Below are 23380 nucleotides of genomic sequence, written 5' to 3'. Positions count from 1 at the left end.
CGTTATGACAAAAGGCACATTGGTTCAAGCCCAGACAGCTTCTTTGCCATCTGCCCAGACGTCTCAGCCCTCCAGGGTCCACTCGAGGCAGCGGGTGAATCACAGCAGCCAAAAATTGTTTTCTTTACTAGCCCCTTATCTTTATTGGCCTCTTCCATCAAGTTTTGGTTACTGTAGACCTTGAATGCCTCCTCTACCAAGATTGACAACGGGGTTGGGAGTCTAGCCTCAAGTTTTTGTAATTTTCTCCTTATATCAGAAGTAGCCTGGGTGATAAAATGCATGGCCAATAGCATCCTCCCTTCTGTGGACAGAGGCTTTCCTGAAGGCCTCTGTTACCCAGTTCAGGGAGACTGCCAAGTTTTCATCTCTTTCCTGTGTAACCTTTCAGATCTTATCATAATTTACAGGTGAAATTTAAAGTTTCACCATAAACTTTTTCATTCCTTCTGATAGACAAGTAATGCGAAGACCTATACGATCTTCAGAGTCCCAGTGTGAGTCATGTTCTGGGGATGCATCCCCACCCACCTGATAAATCTGGTGGATGGATCAGTGGCCCACTGCTTGTTTCCTCGCCTTCCTCAGAATATGCCCCTTTACAGGCGGGCTGTAACTGTAGGCCAGAATAACCACGATGTCCTGCCAGGTGAGATAGGATGTCAACTCCAGCCGATAAATTCATCCCTCAACTTTTCAGGGTTCTCTGAGAGCCTGTGAAACCTCTCCTTACAGATTCCCAAGTGTCCCATTCAGAAGGGGACATGCACTCTAGTCGTCTTTCTGTTCCCTTCAGCCACTTCCCAAAGTGGGCCTTGTGGGGCAGAGGTGGGGGCTAACTTTGAACCTGAGGCTGGGTGACAGGAAGTTCCACTACACATTACCCCGGAGGGACTAGTCTCTGTCTCCTGAGGTAACGGGGGATATAAAGGAACACAAGGAGGGAAAGTTTGGGGTTAGTCAGAAGGCCCCAGAGAAGTAGCTGGTTCTGGGAAGTAGATGGGGCTTGTTTTTTCCCCACCTGAGAGTTGGGGAAGGTTGGGAGGGCATCATCTAAAACATCAGAAGTGTTTACTGATTCCCTAGGTTTTTTATTACAGGAGCAAGACAGAGTAGGGTTTTGGTAAAGGACCATGAAACCCTTTCTCCCCTTTTTGTTTGCCAAAGTGACCTGTGGGATTTTAGTTTCCCAGTGAGGGATCAAACCTGGCCCCTCAGCAGTGAGAGCTTGGAGTCCTGATCCCTGGACCACCAGGGAAATCCCAGGAGCATGATGGCTTGAACATAGGGAACCTCAGTCCATTCTTCCACGTTGCAACAGAGAAGAACTGATTGCAAGATGGCATTATAATTTAGAGAGCTGTTTTCAGGCCATTTTCAAAATGCTTTCTCCACTCTCCAACTTATATAAGGCCCAGGCCATGTTACAATAGAGTTTTAAGTTTTTCCCTTTTCAGTCTGTCTATTTTGAAAAAATTTCAGGTTTTAAAGATATACCCAGGAGGTTTCTCTTCTGGCTTACATCCTCACATGTTGAATAACCTGCAATCCAGAAAGAGCACTCCTAGGAAGGTAGTTCAGTGTCCTGGAGACACTCACCTGGAGGCTTTTGCCCTATACTAGGTTTTCTTATGCTGGGGGTGGTATTCCGCGAGTGTGAGCATCTATGAAGCCTAGGATGTGGGCTGCTTGGAAGTGACCAGCACAACAGGTATTCTGTGACATGGTATGTATGGGCTGCCAAGGCCTGGAGTGAAGGGAGTCCCAGAGGTGGAAAAAAGAACTCCTGAAGGACCTGGGAGCTGAATGCAGTGAAAACTGCCGTGACTGACAGGACTTGAGAGCCTAGAGGGGGCATTATTCCCACAGGGGATTTTTTTTTTTAGGTAGTGACAGAATAAACAGCAGAAGAACCCAAACCCTTTCCCCTATTTTTCAGCTACAGTAACACTGGGGAGAGCCTGATAACCCACCTGACACACGCAACAGTGAGTTTGGACAAGGTTTCCCATGTAGCTTAACACACTAAATGAGCGCAATTGGTTTAGGATCTCCCTTTTGGATGCTCCATGGGGCCCTTGAAGCATTTCAAAGTTTACTGGAAGTCAAAAGAATTTCAACCAGAATTTGATGTTTGGGAAATCTTTCAAAATTTCAAAAAGTTTTAAAATACCCAGTCAGAGAGAATCATGGGTTGCTGTGAAACAATTATTCCTTGAGCTAAAAAAAATTCAATAGTAAGTACAGATCACTCAGCATCACAGAAACTCATAATCTGTTATCAAAAGCAGCGTTTCAGGAAAATTTCATTCTCTTATGAAAGAAACCAAATCCAGTCTCATATCAGCTTACTCTTAATAAAATCCATCTATCTACTTAAATGTAATCCAACTTTAGACAGTCCCAACCTCATACAAAATTCTTTTCTCGATGTTCCTTTCCCAGAAATCCTCTGCAATTTTCTGTAGCCACGTTTGTACCTTGTTTTATCTATGCAGAGCTAACCAGCTCTAGGACAAAATCACCTCTTTCTTTTTATTAATATCAAACTATATTTCCATTCCTCATACCTTCTTTTCTGAAAACATACATACTATTTTTCTTAAGCCACCATGAACTGCATTTTATATTAACATTCCCTGATTGGAATATCCCATAACTTCTAGAAACACATATCTTTCCAAAGCACAATTTCTTTCCTTGATGTGCTGCAAGACATGTGTCTAATAAAGCCAAACATCTTTAGTTTCTCTCACATAAGAGAAAAGAATAGGTAAATTTAGACCTGATTAGCAATTAAAGTTCCAATATTTCATTTCATTTAAAATGTCCTGAATGCTCAGTAGATTACCATTCTTTAACTTAATTTGGTTTCAAGTTACCAAATGTAGGAGGAACTATTCTAGATGGACATTTCCAAAACATAACCATTCCCATAAAAGTGTGAATGTGTTAGTCACTCAGTTGTGTCCAATTCTTTGCAACCCCATGAACTATAGCCCGCCAGACTCCTCTGTCCATGGGGTTCTCCACACAAGAATACTGGAACGGGTAGCCATTCCCTTCTCCAGAGGATCTTTCTGACCCAGGGATGGAACCCAGGTCTCCTGCCTTGCAGGAGGATTCTTTACCATCTGAGCCACCAGGAAAGCCCAATTATTCCCATAGAATTTTCTGAAAACTCTTATCCAAGTCATATTTACTTAGAAGTTTAATCATATCAGGTTATTTTCCTCAATGACAGATTTTACAATAGAAACAATATGTACTTATTGACTTCCAGTAACTCTAGGTACAGTAAAAGTATTACACTTATTGCTGATAATACAGAGAAGTCTGTATTGATTAAACCCACAAACTTAAGCCAGACAATTTTTACACCACCAGAGATCTCATAGTTTTCCTGCTTGAATTCTAAAAGGCCTTTTATTTCCCCTCAGTCTGGGGGACTACAGATGTATTTCCTGAGAGAATCCCGGCCAAATAGGCCTCCCAGGTGGTGCTAGTGGTAAAGAACCCGGCTGCCAATGCAGGAGACATAAGGGACGCAGGTTCAATCCCTGGGTCAGGAAGATCCCCTGGAGTAGGAAATGGAAACCCACTATAGTATTCTTGCACGGAGAATCTCATGAGCAGAGAAACCTGGCAGCAGAATAGTACACTGCAAAGTCAGAGGATAGTGATACAGGCTTCTCTCTTCTTTTTTTGTTCTTTAAACTCCCACTAAATTGGCTCAGTGGGTAAAGAATCTGCCTGCAATGAAGGAGACACAGACAATGAGGACTGTATTTGTATTTCAAGGCATAGGTGCTCCACCAGGCCCACAAGGTCAGCAGAGACTTGCAGGGGCAGCTGGACAGACAAACCTCAATGACAGAAACTTAGAGACACAAACGAGAAGTATTCAGGATTAAAAGGATGGGAGTGCAGGTATAGGACTAAAGGAGATATAAAGGGAGGAGCGACAGAAAAGAGTGATAAAAGAGAAAATGACAGAAAGAGACTGCAGTTTCAACCGCCCCCTGTGAGTATCTATTTAGGCACCAACCTGTGTGCTTCCAGAAAGGGCCAGTTAAGGAGGGAGCACCCTGTGCACGGCCCACTGGAGTGATCAAGCCTGGAAACCAGCCAGTTGTATGTTGACTGTGGGACTCTAACCCACAGGTGGGACTCACCCATGTGTACATCAGTATATGGGAATCCGCTGCAGCACTTCAGCAAAGGGCCCCATGCCCCAGTCTGTCTCAAAAGTGGAGGAAAGGTACGAGACATACAGAAAACAAATTGCAAACTGGAAAATGTAATTCTAACAGTATCAATAATCACATTAATGGGAATAAATACTCAAAATTAAAGACAAAGGTTGATAGACCATATTTTAAAACACAGGATCCTTATCAATGTCAACTCTATAAAGTGGAGGAAAGAAAGAAAGGGAGAGAGAGAAAGAGAGGAAAGAAGGGAGGAATGGAAAAAGAGAAAAGAAGATAGGAGGGAAAAAACTAAAGGAATCCAACTTTAAATGGAAGAGTTAGAACTGTTATTGCTGAAGACATGATCGCATGTGTTAGGAAACCTCGATAAACCCACCAAAGCAAAGGAAAGCAAGATGAAACAGACCAGGATAAAGAAAGAAGTTTAGAAAGTTCATAGGGAGTAATATTTCCCATAAAAATGAATTGTGTTCCTATATATGAGGTACAAAAATATGAAAAGGGAATTAAAATAATTTCATTCAGAATAGCATGGAAAATGATACAATACCTAGCAATAAACATAAGAAAGAACTATAAGATCTGTACACTGAAAACTACAAAATATTGCTGACAGAAATTAAACATCTATCCAAAGAGAGAAATAGTTCTTGTTCATGGATCAGGAAATTTCATATTATCAAGAAAGTATTTCTCTTCAAATTGGTCGATAAATTTAATGCAGTCCCAATGAAAATTCTGGCAGGCTTTTTTTTGGGGGGGGGGTTGAATTTGACAGCTGACCTAAAATTCAGAGGGAAATGTGAAGAATTCAAATCAGCCTAAACAATTTGGCAATAGAATAAAGTTGGAGAACTTTTATTACCTGATGTCAAATTTTACCATAACATACTAATCTAGACAGTGGATCTGGCATGGGAAAGGAATATAATTCAATGGCACAGAATTGAGAGTCCAGGAATAGAACCTTACTTTGTGTCATGAATTGATTTTCAACAAATGTCCTAAAACAATTCAACATGAGAAATACTAATCTTTCTTTTTTAACCAAGAAAAGGTACTGGTACAAATGGATAGCCACAAGAAAGATCAAAAACTAAGAAACAGAAACTTACTATATCACACTAGGCAAAAATGAACTAAAACTTGATCATGGCTTCAAATGTAAAAAACAACCTTTAACATTTCTCAGAGAAACATAGGAGAAAATCTTCATGATCTCTTAGCTATAACATCAAAAGTATGAGTTATATAAGAAAAAATTAGTAAATTAGACTTCATTAAATTAAACACTTTTGCTCTTCAAAAGCCACTGTTAAAAGACAAGCCACAGCCTTGGAGAAAATATTGCAAATCACATATTTGATAAAGAATGAACTCTTACAATTTCTGCCAACATGCATGGACCTAGAAAACATCATGTGCTCTGTTCTGTGCTAAGTCGCTTCAGTCATGTCTGCGTCTTTGCGGTCTGTGGACTGTAGCCCTCCAGTCTCTTCTGTCCATGGAATTCTCCGGGCAGGAATACTGGAGTGCGCTGCCATGCCCTCCTCCAAGGAATCTTCCCAACCCAGAGACTGAACTTCTGTTTCTTAAGTCTCCTGCATAGAAAGGCGGGTTCGTTACCACTAGCGCCACCTGGGAAGCCCAGAGAGTATTACGCTAAAGTGAAATAAGTCAGACAAAGACAAGCATTGTATGATGACACTTATATGTGAAATCTAAAAAGTAAATGAACAAACATAAAACATAAGCAGAGTTATAGACACAGAGAACAAATAAGTGGTTACCAGGAGAAAGAGGATTGAGGGGGAAGAATGCAAAAGCTGAGGGAGATTGAAGTTCCAGCTGTAAGAGTTCCATGGTGGTCCAGTGATTAAGAATCTGCCTGCCAATGCAGGGGACACGGGTTCAGTTCCTAGCCTAGGAAGATAACACATGCTGTGGGGCAACTAAGCCCATGTGCCTCAATTGCTAAAGCCTCCACACCCTAGGAAAAGTGCTCCACAAGACAAGCCACCATATGAGAAACACCGCACCACAACAAAGAGCACCCCCTGCTCTCCACAGCTAGACAGATCCCTCGTGGGGCAACAAAGACCCAGCACAGTCAAAAGGAATAAACAAATAAACAGTATTTATATAGTTGCAAAATAAATGAGTATGAGATGGGTAAGAAATGTCCAGTGTGGGTAATAGAGTCAATAACTATGGAATGTCTTTGTATGGTGATGTATCGTAAATAGCTTATCATTTTGAAATGTGTAGAAATAGCCAATCTCTATGTTGTGCAACAGGAACTAACATAACATTGTAGGTCAAGTATACTTCAAAAACAAATTCATAGAAAGAGATAGATATGATTGTGGTTAGAAGTGCCATAGTGAGGAAGTGCAGAGCTGGAGTCAGACAGAGTGTAAAACAGTTACTATAAAGTACTAGGAAAGTAAAATGTCCCCAGTAAATAGATAAAATGTATATATACAGTATGGAATATATATTATACAGCTCTAATATATAAAAGTTATAGAGTATAATCCTGTCTGAATCACCAGTGAAATACATCAGGAAATACCATATGTGTTTTTTCTTTAATTTCTTTCAGACCATTTCATGACCTATGTGATTTCTTTAAATTTATTGTGATGACCATTTCATGATGCATGTAAGGCAAATCACTATGCTATGCATCTCAAACTTAAAAAACTGAAAAATGTGGTTTAAAATACTCTTAACTTCAGTCAATATTGGCTGGGAAGTTATGTGTAAATTACTTTGCAGTAATTAAAATCTCAAACTTAAACTATTAAGGGGGTTTATTTAAATATAAAATGTGTAGTTTTAACATTACCTTTGTATTATCTTTGCAGCTTTTTCATAAACTTAAAACTATTCTAAAGTAAAAGGTTTATTTAAATATAAATGTGTATTTTTTTAATTTACTGAAAATCATTGAATTGTCCTTTGTAATAAGTGAACATCATGGCATATACATTTTATCGAAGTAGAGTTGTTTAAAAAGTTATTAAGACGATCAGGGCGGGATTGGGGTTAGTCTGGGTGGGGTTAGTCTGGGGCGGGGCCAGAGCAGGGTGAGGTCAGACTGGGGTCAGTCACCCTGGCAACGGACAGGGAGGCGGGGATCCCCCAAGGTCTAGGCCAGCCCGCAGCTCTTCTCCGGCTGCAGCTGAACGTGGCCACCCTGGAGCTGCGAGGTTCCCAGCCAGAGCCGCCCCCGGGCCGACTGCAGGCGATGGGGGAGCGTTGAGGGGCGGCGCTCCGACTTGGCGACTTGGCGAGCTCGGCGGTTGGCTCCGGGAGCTATAGGTTCGTTGGGGCCTCCATTCGGGCCAAGATCGGCTAGCCGGCGGGGCCTGAGGGCGGCCGCCTGTGACCCGGGCCTGTGTGTCCTGAGCCACTGAGCCTCATCTTTTCTCTGCCCGTCCCTCCTACCAGACAGCCCAGAGATCCCCTCCACACAGGTGGGTCAGGCCCTCCACTGTGAGGCCTCTGGGTGGGAAAAGACCCAGTCCCTTTGTGGGGCTGTGGGAGTGGGGACTAGCAGGGTCTGGCCCAGAGGTTGGCGGCTGGTGGAGGAAAGTTCTAGGACTACTGAGCGAATAGGCCTGAGTCCAGGGACCAGGGGTCTCATTCCCCTCACGAGGCCCTGGGAGCCCAGGCCCTAGTCCAGGATGCCGGGCCTCAGGGGGCCTGGGCACACTCCTGCCCTCCTGGGTGTGAGTCCCAGAACCAGGGCCGTCCTCATTAGCCCACTCCTTCTTCTTTTAGAAATGGAGACTCCTGCAGAGCCACAGAGGGGAGTGAATTGCTCCAGATCACACAGCACCACAACTTCTGCCTGCAAGTCTCCCTCCCTAAGACACGGGGTAGAGTGGAGGGAGCACAGGCGCTTAGAAGCCGTGGTCTTGAGAAAGTAATGTTGGCAACTTCTGAGACCTTTAGTTCTTCGATCTACAAGACAAGGCACTGAGGCGTGCTAGGTGAGGGAAACGAGGTCTGAGTCATGCCCAGTGCTTGGCAGCCTTGCTCAAGGATGTCCATCTGCCTGGAGATGTTCCTGTGAGCTGGTCCCCCCGGAGCCCTGGGTCCTTATCCTCACAGGGCTTGATGTGTTGTGCTCTGCTGTCTGGTCCTCAGTGGCGGCCAGTGAAGGCAGGGTCCAGGTAGCCCTGTCATTTTGGCTAGGCTGCTGGAGGCCTGGCCTTGATTTTCCCATATGTGAAACAGGGAGGCTTTCCTGGCGGCAACACTTGGAGTACCACCAGTGTCTCTATTAAAGGCGGCAGGGGAGTCTCCATAGTGTGCGGGAAGTCCTGGGTGATGGAGAGGACCTATGGTGGCCGGGCTGTGCAGGCTGTGGTCCCAGGGCTTGCATGTCTGTGGAGCTATGCTCTTGAACTCCAGCTGGCTCCTTTCCGCCGCCTACTGCTTTCTCAAGTATGTCTCCTTCCTAGGCTGCCAGCGCAGGTGCTTGCAGGGGAGGGGGATGCAGGGGAGGACGAGGAAAGGGGGATGGTGTCCCACGTTAGCTGCTCTGGGCTTTCCTCTGGGCAGTCTGTGGCCTTCCGAGGCGTGTCGTTCCTGCCTTTGGCCTGTGTACCCTCCGCCTGGACTGTCCTCCCTGCTCACCTGCCCAGATCCTCCTCATGCTCTGCCCTCAGCCCCTGTGTCCGTCCCCCAACACAAGTGTGCCTCAGGAGAGTGGCAGTGTCAGTCCTCGCTGCCATTTGGTGTGGACCCATCTCAGATCGCACCTTCTTCTCAGTGCCCCCTTACTGCCAGGTGTCAGACTCTAGATGGAGGCCTGGGACCGCATGGGTGGCCAGCAGCTGAATGATTCTTCCTATTACTCCTGCGAAACCGTGTGCCCAGGAGGAGTCATGGTCGCTGGCGTGCATGCAGGGAGCCGCGGTGCCAGGCTGCATAAGGGGGAGGTGGGCTCCCTGGGAGAGTGACAGGGCTGCCCAGGAGTCAGATTCATCTAGTCTGATTTACCTGGTGCCTAGGGGTCACCAGGGAGTTCAGGTGCCATAGCCGAGGTCTGGGCCCTGGAGCTCTGAGGGCTCAGAGTCCATTGGCACCCACTCTGTGCCATGCTGCGTGCAAGGCCCTCTGTGGCATCAGGGGTGGTGAATCCTTCCTCACCATGTCTCCATCCTGTCAGAAGAGAAAGCCCAGCATGGATGAGAAGGGCAGAGCACATGGGGTGGGGGGTCAGGAGATGTGTGGAGAGGGAGGGCTTGCTGGAGGGGAAGGGTTGGGTGAGGGGAACTTGAGAGGGGGTCTCCAAGTAGATGAGCTGTGAAGACAGTGAGGGAGGAAGGACGTTTCAGCACCTGTGTTGGGGGAACAAGGCAAGGTTCTGTTTCGTGCCGTCATTTGCTCATTTATTTAACGAATCTTTGCAAGTCTTGTAACTCAGTGGAGAAGCAGACTTCTGGCAGGTAGGTGTTGAAAAGGGATGGTCAGGAGGACTGTGGGGCCAGAAGGTGGGTTGTATGGAGTCTCGGGAAGGGTAAGGTTAGAGCTGGGACTGATCCAGAATGTCTGCCGTGTACAATCAAAAGGCCTTCATTTGATGACCCCACAGAGGTTTCCAGAACAAGGATTCAGTGCTTCTCCAATTCTAGTATGTGATAGAGAAGCCAGCCATATGTTTGACACTATAAGTAGGATATCAATTAGCCTCAAGAAAGAAGGCCTCCTGAGCATTAGAAATGGGGAGACAGAAGCTGTCTGGCATCAGGTGCAGTGGAGGGGCCCAGAGGGCTGTGGGCAGTTAGATGAGGATGCAGGGAAAGAGCTAGTCCCCACTTGGAGATGATGGTGACGGTGCGCCTTTCCTCCTCCAGGAAATCCAAAGCCCCAGGGAACTACGGAGTTCTGTTAGGAAGCACCCAGCACACCCGGGAGGTGTCTGTGAGCGAGATTATCACACACCCAGACTTCGAGAAGTTACGTCCCTTTGGGCGTGACATCGCCATGTTGCAGCTGCTCTTTCCTGTGAACTTCACCTCCTACATCATCCCTGCCTGCCTCCCAGTCCCTGGCATGAAGCTCCCCAGGGACTCATCCTGCTGGATAACTGGCTGGGGGATGCTCAACGAGGAAAGTGAGGGGGCGTGGGGGAGTGGGGGGGATGAGAATGGGGAGGAGGAGGAAGGGGAGGACAGAGGAGCAAAGAAGGGAGGTATGTCTCCACTTGAGGGGTCCCCAGGCAAAGGTCCCCTTGGCCGACTATGCTTCATTTCCAGAGGACTGGACCATTCTAGTTCTAGTTCTGAAAGTGTGTGATTCTAAGGCTTTGGTGTTCCCTAAGTGTAAAGCTCTGAAGTCTGGGAATCTTTGACTTTGCAGTCAAGAATCTGAGTTCTTGAAGTCTTTCTGGTTCTTGATACCAAGGTTAAAATCAACCAGAGATCTGAATGACTTGATCCAACTCAAAGATTGTGGTTGGGACCTGACTCCTTCCAAGTCACTGACAAACTCTCTGATTTCCCAGTGCCATAGGAGGCGCTTGGGAAAAGTGGGGAGAAAAACCTCAAGTATGACCTCTGACCTCTGAGGCTGCCTGATCGATTCTGAACCTCACTTTGCTCTTCTCCCAGCCCAGTTCAGTCATCTACTTTGTAGGCTCATTAGGTGAGCTGAATGACACAGGAAAAAAATTGAGTTTCTTAAGTTTGAAAGTGGAGAGATGTAGGCAAAAGCTTGTGAGCAAGAGTTTTATTAAAGAAAAACTTTAATGATTTGGTGAAATGCTTATGATGCAAAATTAGGGAGGGAAAGAGTACTTATTTGTAATTATTAAGTTGGGTCATAATTTGATATGGTGTTTCTCTGCAGAGGTGCTACAGGCATTTTGAACTGATGCTGTTTTCATTGGGTGGGATGTTCCAGCATCTCTGGTCCCTGCCTATTAGTATGTCACTAACACGCCCTAATCATAGGACAAACAACCAGGTCCACAGCATTCTCACACCACACAGACACACAGACACACACACAGTACACAGACACACACACAAACAACACATGTATACCACGCTTTACACACACACACACGCAGCACATATATACCATACTTCACACACACACACACACGCAGGCACAATACAGAGACACACACACAACACATGTATTTCACACACACAGGTACACATACAGCACATGTATACACCCTTCACACACACACACACACACACACACACACACACACACACACACACACAGACTGGTTCCTCCTTGAGGACAGGGACCCTGTCTTTCTTGTTTCGATATCCCAGTCCATGCCCCAGGCAGGGCCTGGCACCTGGTAGGTATCCCGCTGCTGCCCCCGGGTCTTTCTTCCCTGGACCTCCAGACTGGTCTCAGCTCCCATCCTGTGTGCTCTGTGTTACTCTCCTTATAGCTGTCTGAGTATTTGCTTTAGAGCAGGAGTCATGCCAGTTCCCTGCTCATTACCCCCAATTCCTTCTCATTTCTACTTAAAATAAGGTCGCAACTCCCTGCCTTGGCTCTCAGGCCCCATTCCTCTCTCTCATCTCCTCCTGCGTCCCTCGCCCACACCACCCCAGCCAGCAGGCCTCTTTCCTGCCTTGACTATTTCAAGGCCATTCCCACCTCAGGTCTCCACCTCGACTATTGACTCCCTGGACGCATTTGCTGTCCTGACTGACCTTGCCATGACTCGTTTCTTTACATATGCAACTCAGCTGCTCCTCTGAGGAGCTTTACTTGATCACGTGAGCTAAAACAGGCCACTCCTGATAGCTCATCTTCCTGTGTTGTTTCCTTTACACCCCTTATCATGTCTCAAATAATGCTCCTTATTTGTTCCACTCACGCTGTCTGTCCCAACTGAAAACACTCCTCTGTATCATTAGTTAAAAGATGCTTAACATGAGGACAGAGGAAGAAATGAGTGAACTGAGTGAAGAATAAGTGAGCGGTGGGATGAGAGGATGCATGGTGGGAAGCTGGGGGGATGAGTGGGCGGAAGGGAAGATGGGTGAAAGGATGGTGGGCAGAGAGATGGAGTGAGTGGGTCTATTGATGGAGGGGAGAATGGAGAGATGGATGAAAAGATGCGTGTAGAGGCAAATGGATGGAAGGGTGAGTGGGCAGATGGGACGTGAGGAAAGATAGGTCGGTGAATGGAGGAACAGGTGGATGGCAAGCAATGTTAGTGACAGACAAAAGCTGAGTGGATGGGATGGTTTGTCAAAGGATAGAGAGGTTGGTGAATGGTTGCTAAGCACGACTGAGTGGCATGTGTTGGTGGGATTTGCCTTTTCCTTTTGTGGAATAGGAGTGTGGCCTATTGCTATGAAAGAGGTTGAGGGAATAGGATGAATTTGGAAAAGTTTGAGAAACAGGGGAGGGCTTATTAGGCATAGATGGAAGACTGAAACAAGGATGAAAGCTGTGCTGTGCAGAGAAAACCCCATGTTGGGGGGGCAGTGCTGACTGGTAAGGCAGAGCTCTGAAGCTAGGCTACAGCGTCCTTCCCTGATTTCCTCCTTATCCTCACAGCACCTCTGCTCGAACCCTTCCATCTCCAGGAGGGTAAGGTGAGCTTCATTAACAGGTTCTGTAAACTGTTACATGGAGATGGAAAAGGCAAGACTGCTCTGCCCATGTGAACATGCTGGGTGCTGGGGACTTCCTGACAGAAAAGTCCATCTGCCAGGTGAATAGGCCCTTTCTGTTTTTCTCTCATCTGTTCTCAGAGCTTCAGTTTCTCTGGGGGAGGGGCTGTGTTGCCTCTGCTCTCTTTGTGGAGCCCCTGTCTAGTCAAGGCTATGGTTTTTCCTGTGGTCATGTATGGATGTGAGAGTTGGACTGTGAGGAAGGCTGAGTGCCTTAGAATTGATGCTTTTGAACTGTGGTGTTGGAAAAGACTCTTGAGAGTCCCTTGGACTGCAAGGAGATCCAACCAGTCCATTCTGAAGGAGATCAGCCCTGGGATTTCTTTGGAAGGAATGATGCTGAAGCTGAAGCTCCAATACTCATTAAAGACTCTGATGCTGGGAGGGATTGGGGGCAGGAGGAGAAGGGGACGACCGAGGATGAGATGGCTGGATGGCATCACGGACTCGATGGACGTGAGTCTGAGTGAACTCTGGGAGTTGGTGATGGACAGGGAGGCCTGGCGTGCTGCGATTCATGGGATCGCAAAGAGTCGGACACAACTGAGCGACTGAACTGAACTCAACTGGGACTTCCCATTTCCTCCTTCTGTGAGTCTTCCTGGACTCCATCCCTTGGCAGTGTCCCCCAGGCCAACTCCCCTTCCTAAGTTCCTTGCACATGAAGGCATCTACAGCATCTATTCTTGAGGCATATATTAAAGTTTTTACTGAAGTATAACATACATACAAAAGAATATTTCCATGCTCTTTTCATAAGTTGGATGAATTTTCACATAGTGAGGCCACATGTGATCGGTACCGCAGAGGCCCAACTCACACTCCCTTCCTGTCACCAACACCCAACAGAAACCACCATCTTCACCTGTAATACCTTAGATTAGATTCTGAATGTTCTGTAAGTAGAATTTATTTCCAGTTGTCAGTCTTCCTTGTCTTAATGTTAGGCTTGTGAGACTCATCCATACTGTTACCTGTTCAGTCTCCTTGCTCTACAGGACTCTGCTGTGTGCATTGAATTTCATGATCAGTTACACTCTTAATGGAGATTCTAGTACTTTCCAAGTTTTTCATTTTATGTCACTTCCAAATGTTTCACCTTCTATTTCACAGAAACCCTTGAGTAGAATTGTTGGAATAAAAGGTATGCGTATATTCAGCTTTGGCAAATATTACCGAACATCTCCATAGTGGCTCACCATTTCCACGCCTTCAAGCAGTGGATTAGAGTTTATATTCTCACCAATACTTGGCATTTTCCATCTTTTCTCATTTTAATAGACTGTTGTGGTTTGCGTTTTCCCAATGATCAGTTAAATATACTTTCACATATTTATTGTTATTGGATATCTATTTTATGTAAAGTTTCCTTTCGAGATTTTTCCGCCTTTTATTTTTCTGTGGGGTTCTCTGTCTCTTCCTTTAGGGGCTCCTTATGCATTTTATACATTCCAGATACGTCTGTTGTTGGCTGTTTGTATTTTCGTGTGTTTGTTTGCTTCTGTGTCGGTTCTGTTTGTTTTGCTTCGCCTGTGTTGGACCTTGGTTGTGGCACACAGGCTCTTACCGCAGAGCGTGGGCCTCTCCCAGCGGTAGCGCGCGACGTCCAGAGCGCACGGGCTCAGTAGTTGCAGCGTGCAGACTTAGTTGTCCCGTGGCATGTGGCATGTTAGTTCCCTGACCAGGGATGGAACCCCTGTCCTCTGCAAGGAGGGAAGATTTTTAACCACTGGACCACCAAGGAAGCCTCCTTGTTGGATATTTTAATTGTGAACCTTTCTTTACACTCTGTGTAGTGCCCTGTTTTATAGTTGAGAAAACAGGCCTGGAGAGGACAAGTGGCTACCCTAAAAGAAGGCAGCACATCATGGGCCCCTGTGTTTTCACTTGAAGCCTAACGTGACCTCCGCCGCGTCGCCCTCAGGGCCGAGCCTCCCAAGCTGGCATCATGTGCCAAGCTCTTCCATGGCCCTTTGTCTGCTTGCCTGCTGGATATCCATAGTGCCCTTAAGCTAACTCCTCGTCTCATTTCTCAGGATGAGGACACCACTGAGATGGACCCTGAAGAGCCAAAGCAGCATATAACCACCCCCCTGCCTCTCTTAGCCTTTCAGTCACCACAGCCTACCTGAGAGACTCCATCTAGATTCATCTTCGGCCATATCACCTGCTCTGGCTCCCATTCTCCAACCCAGGCCCCTCTTCTCTCCCTGAAAGTGCCTCCCGCCTTGCACAGGGCACCCAGAAACAGGTCTGAGTACAGACAGACCACAGGGGCACTCAGTGCTTACACTGTGGGGCAGAAAAGACACGGTTCCAGTATTCAGTCTGTCATTTCCTCGGATTGTGACCTTAGCTGAGTTTCCTCACCCATGAAATGGATTTGCTAAAGCCTCCTCTTAATAAGGTCCCTGTAGGAAATTTAGTACTGTACTGGCATTCAGGAGGTGCTTAGCAAGTCTTGGCTTTGAATCTCCTGGCCTGGCCTGTCTCCATCTACCTGGATTGTACCTGCTCTTCTGGACCTGTCTTAGCCCTGTCCTCTCACCCAGTGTGCAATTCACTGCCCTGGCTCCACTCAGCACACACAAAACCCACACACCCACACACCCACACTCAGTTCACTCTGTCTTTTCAGTAGTGCAAAGCACAGCTCACTTTCCATGGGATATACTAGTGGTGGGGCTTCCTCTGCCTTCTGAGAACTCCCGTGGGGTCAGGAGGCTCCTGGAGCCCTTCCCATCTCCCTCATACTAGCCCAGAATCCACCATAATATCAGCAACCACAAGGCCCATCTGCATGAATCTCTGAGGCCTCGAGTGTACAGGGGCCTGGCCTTCCCCAGCCTTAAAGAGTGCAGTATGGGTGCACTGTGGGGTGGGGGGGCAAGGGCACCCCAGTTAGGGACCCCAGAGGAGAAGAGCTGAAGTGATGATGACACATTCTCAATGTCCAAAAAGCCCTGGTGTGACTTTCTTGGTGCTTTGGTGACATCACCTTAAATTGGTGGCTCAGACAACAAAATGTATTATCTTACATTTCTAGACATCAGAGTCTAAAGGCAAGTTGTTGGTCTGGCTGCTCCCTTCTGGAGGCTCTAAGAGAAAATGTTTTCTTGCTTTTTCTTTTTTTTAAAATATAAATTTATTTATTTTAATTGGAGGTTAATTACTTTACAAAATTGTATTGATTTTGCCATACATCAACATGAATCTGCCACGGGTGTACATGTGTTCCCCATCCTGAACCCCTTCCCACCTCCCGCCTCGTACCACCCCTCTGGGCCATCCCAGTGCACCAGCCCCAAGAATCCTGTATCTTGCATCGAACCTGGACTGGTGATTCGTCTCATATATGATATTATACATGTTTCAATGCCATTGTCCCAAATCATCCCACCCTCTCCCTCTCCCACAGAGTCCAACAAACTGTTCTATACATCTGTGTCTCTTTTGCTGTCTCGAATACAGGTTTATCATTAACATCTTTCTAAATTCCATATATATGCGTTAGTATACTGTATTGGTGTTTTTCTTTCTGGCTTACTTCAGTTCAGTCGCTCGGTCGTGTCCGACTCTTTGCGACCCCATGAATCGCAGCACGCCAGGCCTCCCTGTCCATCACCAACTCCCGGAGTTCACTCAGGCTCACATCCATCGAGTCAGTGTTGCCATCCAGCCGTCTCATCCTCTGTCGACCCCTTCTCCTTCTGCCCCCAATCCCTCTCAGCATCAGGGTTTTTTCCAATGAGTCAATTCTTCGCATGAAGTGGCCAAAGTACTGGAGTTTCAGCTTTAGCATCATTCCTTCCAAAGAAATCCCAGGGTTGATCTCCTTCAGAATGGACTGGTTGGATCTCCTTGCAGTTCAAGGGACTCTCAAGAGTCTTCTCCAACACCACAGTTCAAAAGCATCAATTCTTCAGTGCTCAGCTTTCTTCACAGTCCAACTCTCACGTCCGTACATGACCACTGGAAAACCGTAGCCTTGACTAGACAGACCTTCCTTAGTCGACAAAGTAATGTCTCTCTTTTTGAATATGCTATCTAGGTTGGTCATAACGTTTGTTCCAAGGAGTAAGCGTCTTTTAATTTCATGGCTGCAGTCACTGTCTGCAGTGATTTTGGAGCCCAAAAAAATAAAGTCTGACACTGTTTCTTTCCACTGTTTCCCCATCTATTTCCCATGAAGTGATGGGACCAGATGCCATGATCTTCGTTTTCTGAATGTTGAGCTTTAAGCCAACTTTTTCACTCTCCTCTTTCATCAAGAGGCTTTTGAGTTCCTCTTCACTTTCAGCCATAAGGGTGGTGTCATCTGCATATCTGAGATGATTGATATTTCTCCTGGCAATCTTGATTCCAGCTTGTGTTTCTTCCAGTCCAGCATTTCTCATGATGTACTCTGCATAGAAGTTAAATAAGCAGGGTGACAATATACAGCCTTGATGTACTCCTTTTCCTATTTGGAACCAGTCTGTTGTTCCATGTCCAGTTCTAACTGTTGCTTCCTGACCTGCATATAGGTTTCTTAAGAGGCAGGTCAGGTGGTCTGATATTCCCAACTCTTTCAGAATTTTCCACAGTTTATTGTGATCCACACAGTCAAAGGCTTTGGCATAGTCAATAAAGCAGAAATAGATGTTTCTCTGGAACTCTCTTGCTTTTTCCATGATCCAGCGGATGTTGGCAATTTGATCTCTGGTTCTTCTGGCTTTTCTCAAACCAACTTGAACATCTGGAGGTTCATTGTTCATATATTGCTGAAGCCTGGCTTGGAGAATTTTGAGCATTACTTTACTAGCATGTGAGATGAGTGCAATTGTGTGGTAGTTTGAGCATTCTTTGGCATTACCTTTCTTAGGGACTGGAATGAAAACTGACCTTTTCCAGTCCTGTGGCCACTGCTGAGTTTTCCAAATTTTCTGGCATATTGAGTGCAGCACTTTCACAGAATCATCTTTCAGGATTTGAAATAGCTCAACTGGGATTCCATCACCTCCACTAGCTTTGTTTGTAGTGATGCTTCCTAAGGCCCACTTGACTTCACATTCCAGAATTTCTGGCTCTAGGTGAGTGATCACACCACCATGATTATCTTGGTCGTGAAGATCTTTTTTGTACAGTTCTTCTGTGTATTCTTGCCACCTCTTCTTAATATCTTCTGCTTCAGTTAGGTCCAGACCATTTCTGTCCTTTATCGAGCCCATCTTTGCATGAAATGTTCCCTCGGTGTCTCTAATTTTCTTGAAGAGATCTCTCGTCTTTCCCATTCTATTGTTTCCCTCCATTTGTTTGCATTGATCGCTGAAGAAGGCTTTATTATCTCTTCTTGCTATTCTTTGGAACTCTGCATTCAGATGCTTATATCTTTCCTTTTCTCCTTTGCTTTTCGCTTCTCTTCTTTTCACAGCTATTTGTAAGACCTCCTCAGACAACCATTTTGCTTTTTTGCATTTCTTTTCCATGGGGATGGTCTTGATCCCTGTCTCATGTACAATATCAGGTACCTCTGTCCATAGTTCATCAGGCATTCTATCTATCAGATCTAGTCCCTTAAATCTATTTCTCACTTCCACTGTATAATCATAAAGGATTTGATTTAGGTCATACCTGAATGGTCTAGCTGTTTTCCCTACTTTCTTCAATTTAAGTCTGAATTTGGCAATACAGAGTTCATGATCTGAGCCACAGTCAGCTTACTGCACTGCCTTACTTCACTCTGTATAATAGGCTCCAATTTCATCCACCTCACTAGAACTAATTCAAATGTATTCTTTTTAATGGCTGAGTAATACTCCATTGTGTATATGTACCACAGCCTTCTTATCCATTCATCTGCTGATGGATATCTAGGTTGCTTCCATGTCCTGGCTATTATAAACAGTGCTGTGATGAACATTGGGGTACACGTGTCTCTTTCAATTCTGGTTTCCTCCATGTGTATGCCCAGTCGTGGGATTGCTGGGTTGTACGGCAGTTCTATTTCCAGTTTTTAAAAGAATCTCCACACTGTTCTTGGAGAAGGCAATGGCACCCCACTCCAGTACTCTTGTCTGGAAAATCCCATGGACAGAGGAGCCTGGTAGGCTACAGTCCATGGGGTCACTAAGAGTCGGACACGACTGAGCGACTTCACTTTCACTTTTTACTTTCATGCATTGGAGAAGGAAATGGCACCCCACTCCAGTGTTCTTGCCTGGAGAATCCCAGGGACGAGGGAGCCTGTTGGGCTGCCGTCTGTGGGGTCGCACAGAGTCAGACACGACTGATGTGACTTAGCAGCAGCAGCAGCAGCAGCCACACTGTTCTCCATAGTGGCTGTACTAGTTTGCATTCCCATCAACAGTGTGAGAGGGTTCCCTTTTCTCCACACCCTCTCCAGCATTTATTGCTTGTAGACTTTTGGATAGCAGCCATTCTGACTGGCGTGTAGTGGGACCTCACTGTGGTTTTGATTTGCATAATGAGTGATGCTGAGCATCTTTCATGTGTTTGCTAGCCATCTGTGTGTCTTTTTAGAGGCTCCAGCATTCCTTGGCTCATGGCCCCTTCCTACGTCAGCAAATCACATTGCTCCTCCCTCTGCTCCTGCCATCACACCTCCTCCTCTGACTCACACCCCCTGCCTCCCTCTTTCCTCATGAGTACCTTTGTGTTTATGTTGGGTTCAACCAGATAATTCAGGATGATCTTCCTATTTCTTGATTCTCAACTCCATCACAGCCACAGAGTCCCTTTTTCCATGTAAGGTAACATAGCCCCTGGTTCTGGTGATGAGGATGGCCGTCTTTGAGGGTTACTTTTGGCTAGCCACACCATGTACCCTTCTCTTTCCTTCAAGTCACCACTTCCCCCACCCCTCCCTCTCAGCTGGAGAGCTGGCTTCCTATTTCACTGAGAACTTCAAAGCATTCAATGGGGCTAGGTGCCATTCATCTTCCCAGTCCAGCAGGCATGTTGCATCTCTCCTGAGCTCCTGGCCCATTGTAGCCAGTCCTTCCTGAAGCTCTGAGTGCCCCGAGGCTCCCTTGCTCCATGTCATATCTCCACTTTCACGGCTCTCGTATAAATGTGTGGTGGCAATCTCCTTCCCACTACTGCCCAGTTTCTCTGCTTCCTTTCCCCTAAAGACTCCTCCTAACAGCCCTGAATCTAACCCACTCTACCCAGGGATGTCCCAAGTACCACCAGAGCCACATGGCCAACGTCCCCAGGAACCTGTCTTGCCAGAGACATCCGTGGTCCCAAATCCTCCCACTCAGCACTTGAGCAAGTCTCACTGCCATTTCCTGGGCAACAGGACCGCCAGCCACTCCACTCTGCACTGGTCCCCTCCCCTCCCACCTCTGAATGCTGGAGACCCCAGGGCTCTGTGCTCAGCCTGCTCCTCCCCCTCTGCACTTCTTCCCTGGTTGGTGAGATAGACTCAACTTTGACAGGTCCTGTTGCCTCTTTCAATGTATTGTCCCAAATCTGACTGTTTGTTACCACCCTGGCCCCTCCCCACCCATAATCTCTCACTTCTCTCCTGTAGCTGCCTCCAAACTGGTTTATTCTCCACACAGCACCAGAGCAATCCAGGTGCTTGACCTAGCAGTTCTCCATGGGCATCAATTCCAACCCCCACCAGAAAGGCCCTGGGAACCTGAGTCCCGCCTTGCTTCCCACTTGTCATTGCTCTTCCTCCCACGCACCTGGCCATTCCTCCTCTCTTCATCTGCACTCACTGCTCCCTCTGCTCCAGAATCAGAAAGTTGGGTTGTCCTATTTGGAATCTCAGCTCATGAAAGCTGCATGCTTCCACCCTATGAAACATCCTTCCCTTCCTGTCCTGTCCCTTGCATGGCTTGCTTCCACGTGTCACGTCTGACAATGGCAGTCTAGTTGGATTCTTTACAAAAGCTTCATGAAAGAGGAACTTTGTCACTTCACCCCTGTGCTCAAGGGCAGAAGCTGCTCTGAATGCTGGATGTGTGTGTTGGACAGGTGCTTGAAGGGGACCAAGCACAGCCATGGCCCATGCTCCTCTACGTACCTCCAACGATGAAACCTTCCATTTGGCCAATGAAGTGAGGGAGTTTCCACCCAGATGGTCCTGGCCTGACAGCATTTCAGGACTCCAATAACTCCCAGAGGCTTTCAGGAGATCCTCAGCTGCTCCCTGAGCAATACAGGCTGCCTCTACCAGGCCTGGGTCTGGGCAGTTTCTGAAGAAACTCAACCAAGAAGTTGAGAGAAAACTAAAGCCCTGACTGAATGAATGAAAAAGGAGGATGACTCCAGTGGGGATGTGCTGCTGCAGCTCAGAGTCTGCAAAAGCCAGGTCTGCAGCAGCTTCAGCTGGCCAGTCTCCACTCACAGAGCAGCTCTCTCGGGTTCAAATCCTGCAGCTGCCCCTTCTTGGCCTTGGAGAGTGCTTTCTCCTGGACCACCATGCCCTTCCTGGGCACAGCCTCCATACTGATGGATTTACATTTGTGATTATTCTGAGGGTCAATCAGGAACTTCCTGAAGCATGATTCCAGTGCTGAGCTGCATGACTTAATCAGACTGGTCTGAGTGGGATGCTGGTGTCTGGAATTTCACAGCGGTCCACCCGAGTGAGGCCGGAGGGCGGAGGCTCATAAGCCCCACTTTGCTACCTGGTCTCCTCAGACCTGGCTCAGTAACCCACCTGAACTCGCGTTTCTTTCCTAGAGTGATTCTGGGGGGCCCCTGGTCTGTGACTTCACTAGTTCTGGATTTTGAAGAGGCTGGCCAGCTGGGGCTTTGACTGCCAACACCCCATCTACCCTAGCATCTTCACCAGTGTCACCAACTGGATCAATGAGATCCAGAGACTCACATCCCTCCCTGAGCCCACGTCTGCTCTCCTCCACAGACCCAGTTTCCACAACAGTCTCCTCGCTAGAACCTTCCCACCTCCCCTCCCTCAACCCCATCAGCTCTCAGTGGTCCCTTCTTGGCTTTCCTGTCCACCAGCTGCGACCCCCACAAACCAAGCTTGAAAAGCCAAATAAAAACAAATGAAAGACTCATCCTGATCCTGTCTTTGGGCCCTATTGCTCCTCCTGATCCTCAGCACTCACCCCTTCACTTGAGGTTCGTCATCTGACTCCCTGGACAAGGAAACAGCAACTCGCAGGAGCATTAGAGCAGGGGGAGGGCAGGGGTGAGGACACTGGAGTCCAGCGGTGGGGAGAGAAGGGTGTCTCCTCTTGCACGCACCACTCCTGCTGTGGGAGTGCACAGACTTCGGAGAAGTACATCAGCCAGCTCCAGCTGCCATAACAAATATCACAAACAATGTGGCTTAGACAATAGGAACCTTCCTGGCCCTCAGCCCCACATGACAACTCCATTCTGGCCAGGGGCCCAGGTCAGCCTGTCCCAAGGTCTCCACACACCTTCAGCAGTAGAAGCCTAGTGTCTCCTTTCTGCTTAGCGGGACTCAGGACTCAGTGACCCTGCCTATAAGCCTTGAGGCAATGCTCTCATCATCCTTCCTGCTAGTCTGCCTGTCACAGAGTCTTTGTGTAGCCAGAAGGATCCCAGGAAGCCTCACAATGCACTTGCCCCAGCCTTCAGAATCCCTGATAATCTGGTAAAGTTCCCCTTTAGCACATATCCAATATGGACTAGATGCTATTCAAAAGATTCAGGCCAAATTCTTTCCAGTCCTGGCATTGCCCACATATCCTGGACTCTCACTGGCAGATGAGCACAAATGGACTCGCAGGGACTCTCACACGGATCCCACTGGCTGGAGCCAGGAACTTGCGCAGAAACTTCCTCCCCTAGATGAGCTTGGAAGGCCTCAAGAAAGTGTCTTCCCAGCATCCACATATTTCCACAGTCCCTGCCTCTGGCTGGAGTTCTACCCCTGAGGTACCACCATGCTTAGCTGTGTGTCCACCACCAGCATCAACCCTTAAGAGCCTAGCAGTCTCTGGAAGGGGGAAGACCAGCATTCCCTCTCTTGGTGGTGGACTCAGTTATGGATCCTCAGGCAAGACTGCTCAGGGCCCTGGAGTCAGTGAGCTACGACCACACCATGTGGTCCACACACGTTCTCCAGAAGATCAGGGGAGCTCAGGCAGTTCAGCTGCACTAGTAGCCACTCCACTGCTCCTAAGTTCTGATTTTCCTCCCAACCCCAGCAGCCCCACGCTGTCTGTGCCCTGGAGCCTGGCCTTCATACACCTCATTTCTGGAATTAGGTGGTTCTCTGTCCCTCCTGGTTGTCCTTAGACCTCTAACCAGGGGATCCCAACACATACCTCATCCGCATAACAGATGGATCAAATGTCAACTCCAGCCCAGGCAGTTCCCCATTGCCTGAAACTGACTCAGTGCTCAGCATTATCTTGGTTTAACTGCTTTTAAAAGATAAACAGAAGCCTAGCAGGGTTAAGTAGTGTTTCAGACATGACATAGGCAGAGATTAGTGGGAACAGGAATTCAAATCTCGATCTTTCTTACAGAACTTGA

At 47.1% G+C, this 23380-nt stretch overlaps 1 pseudogene; it reads left to right on the top strand.

Annotated features, from left to right (window-relative positions):
* Positions 1-637: 637 nt before the first annotated feature.
* LOC114118766 (putative serine protease 47) lies at positions 638-21897 on the top strand (annotated as a pseudogene).
* Positions 21898-23380: the final 1483 nt, after the last annotated feature.

This window comes from Ovis aries, chromosome 16, assembly GCF_016772045.2.
Source record: "Ovis aries strain OAR_USU_Benz2616 breed Rambouillet chromosome 16, ARS-UI_Ramb_v3.0, whole genome shotgun sequence".
In the NCBI taxonomy this organism is placed as follows: domain Eukaryota; kingdom Metazoa; phylum Chordata; class Mammalia; order Artiodactyla; family Bovidae; genus Ovis; species Ovis aries.
This window is presented reverse-complemented; position numbering and strand designations above follow the sequence as displayed.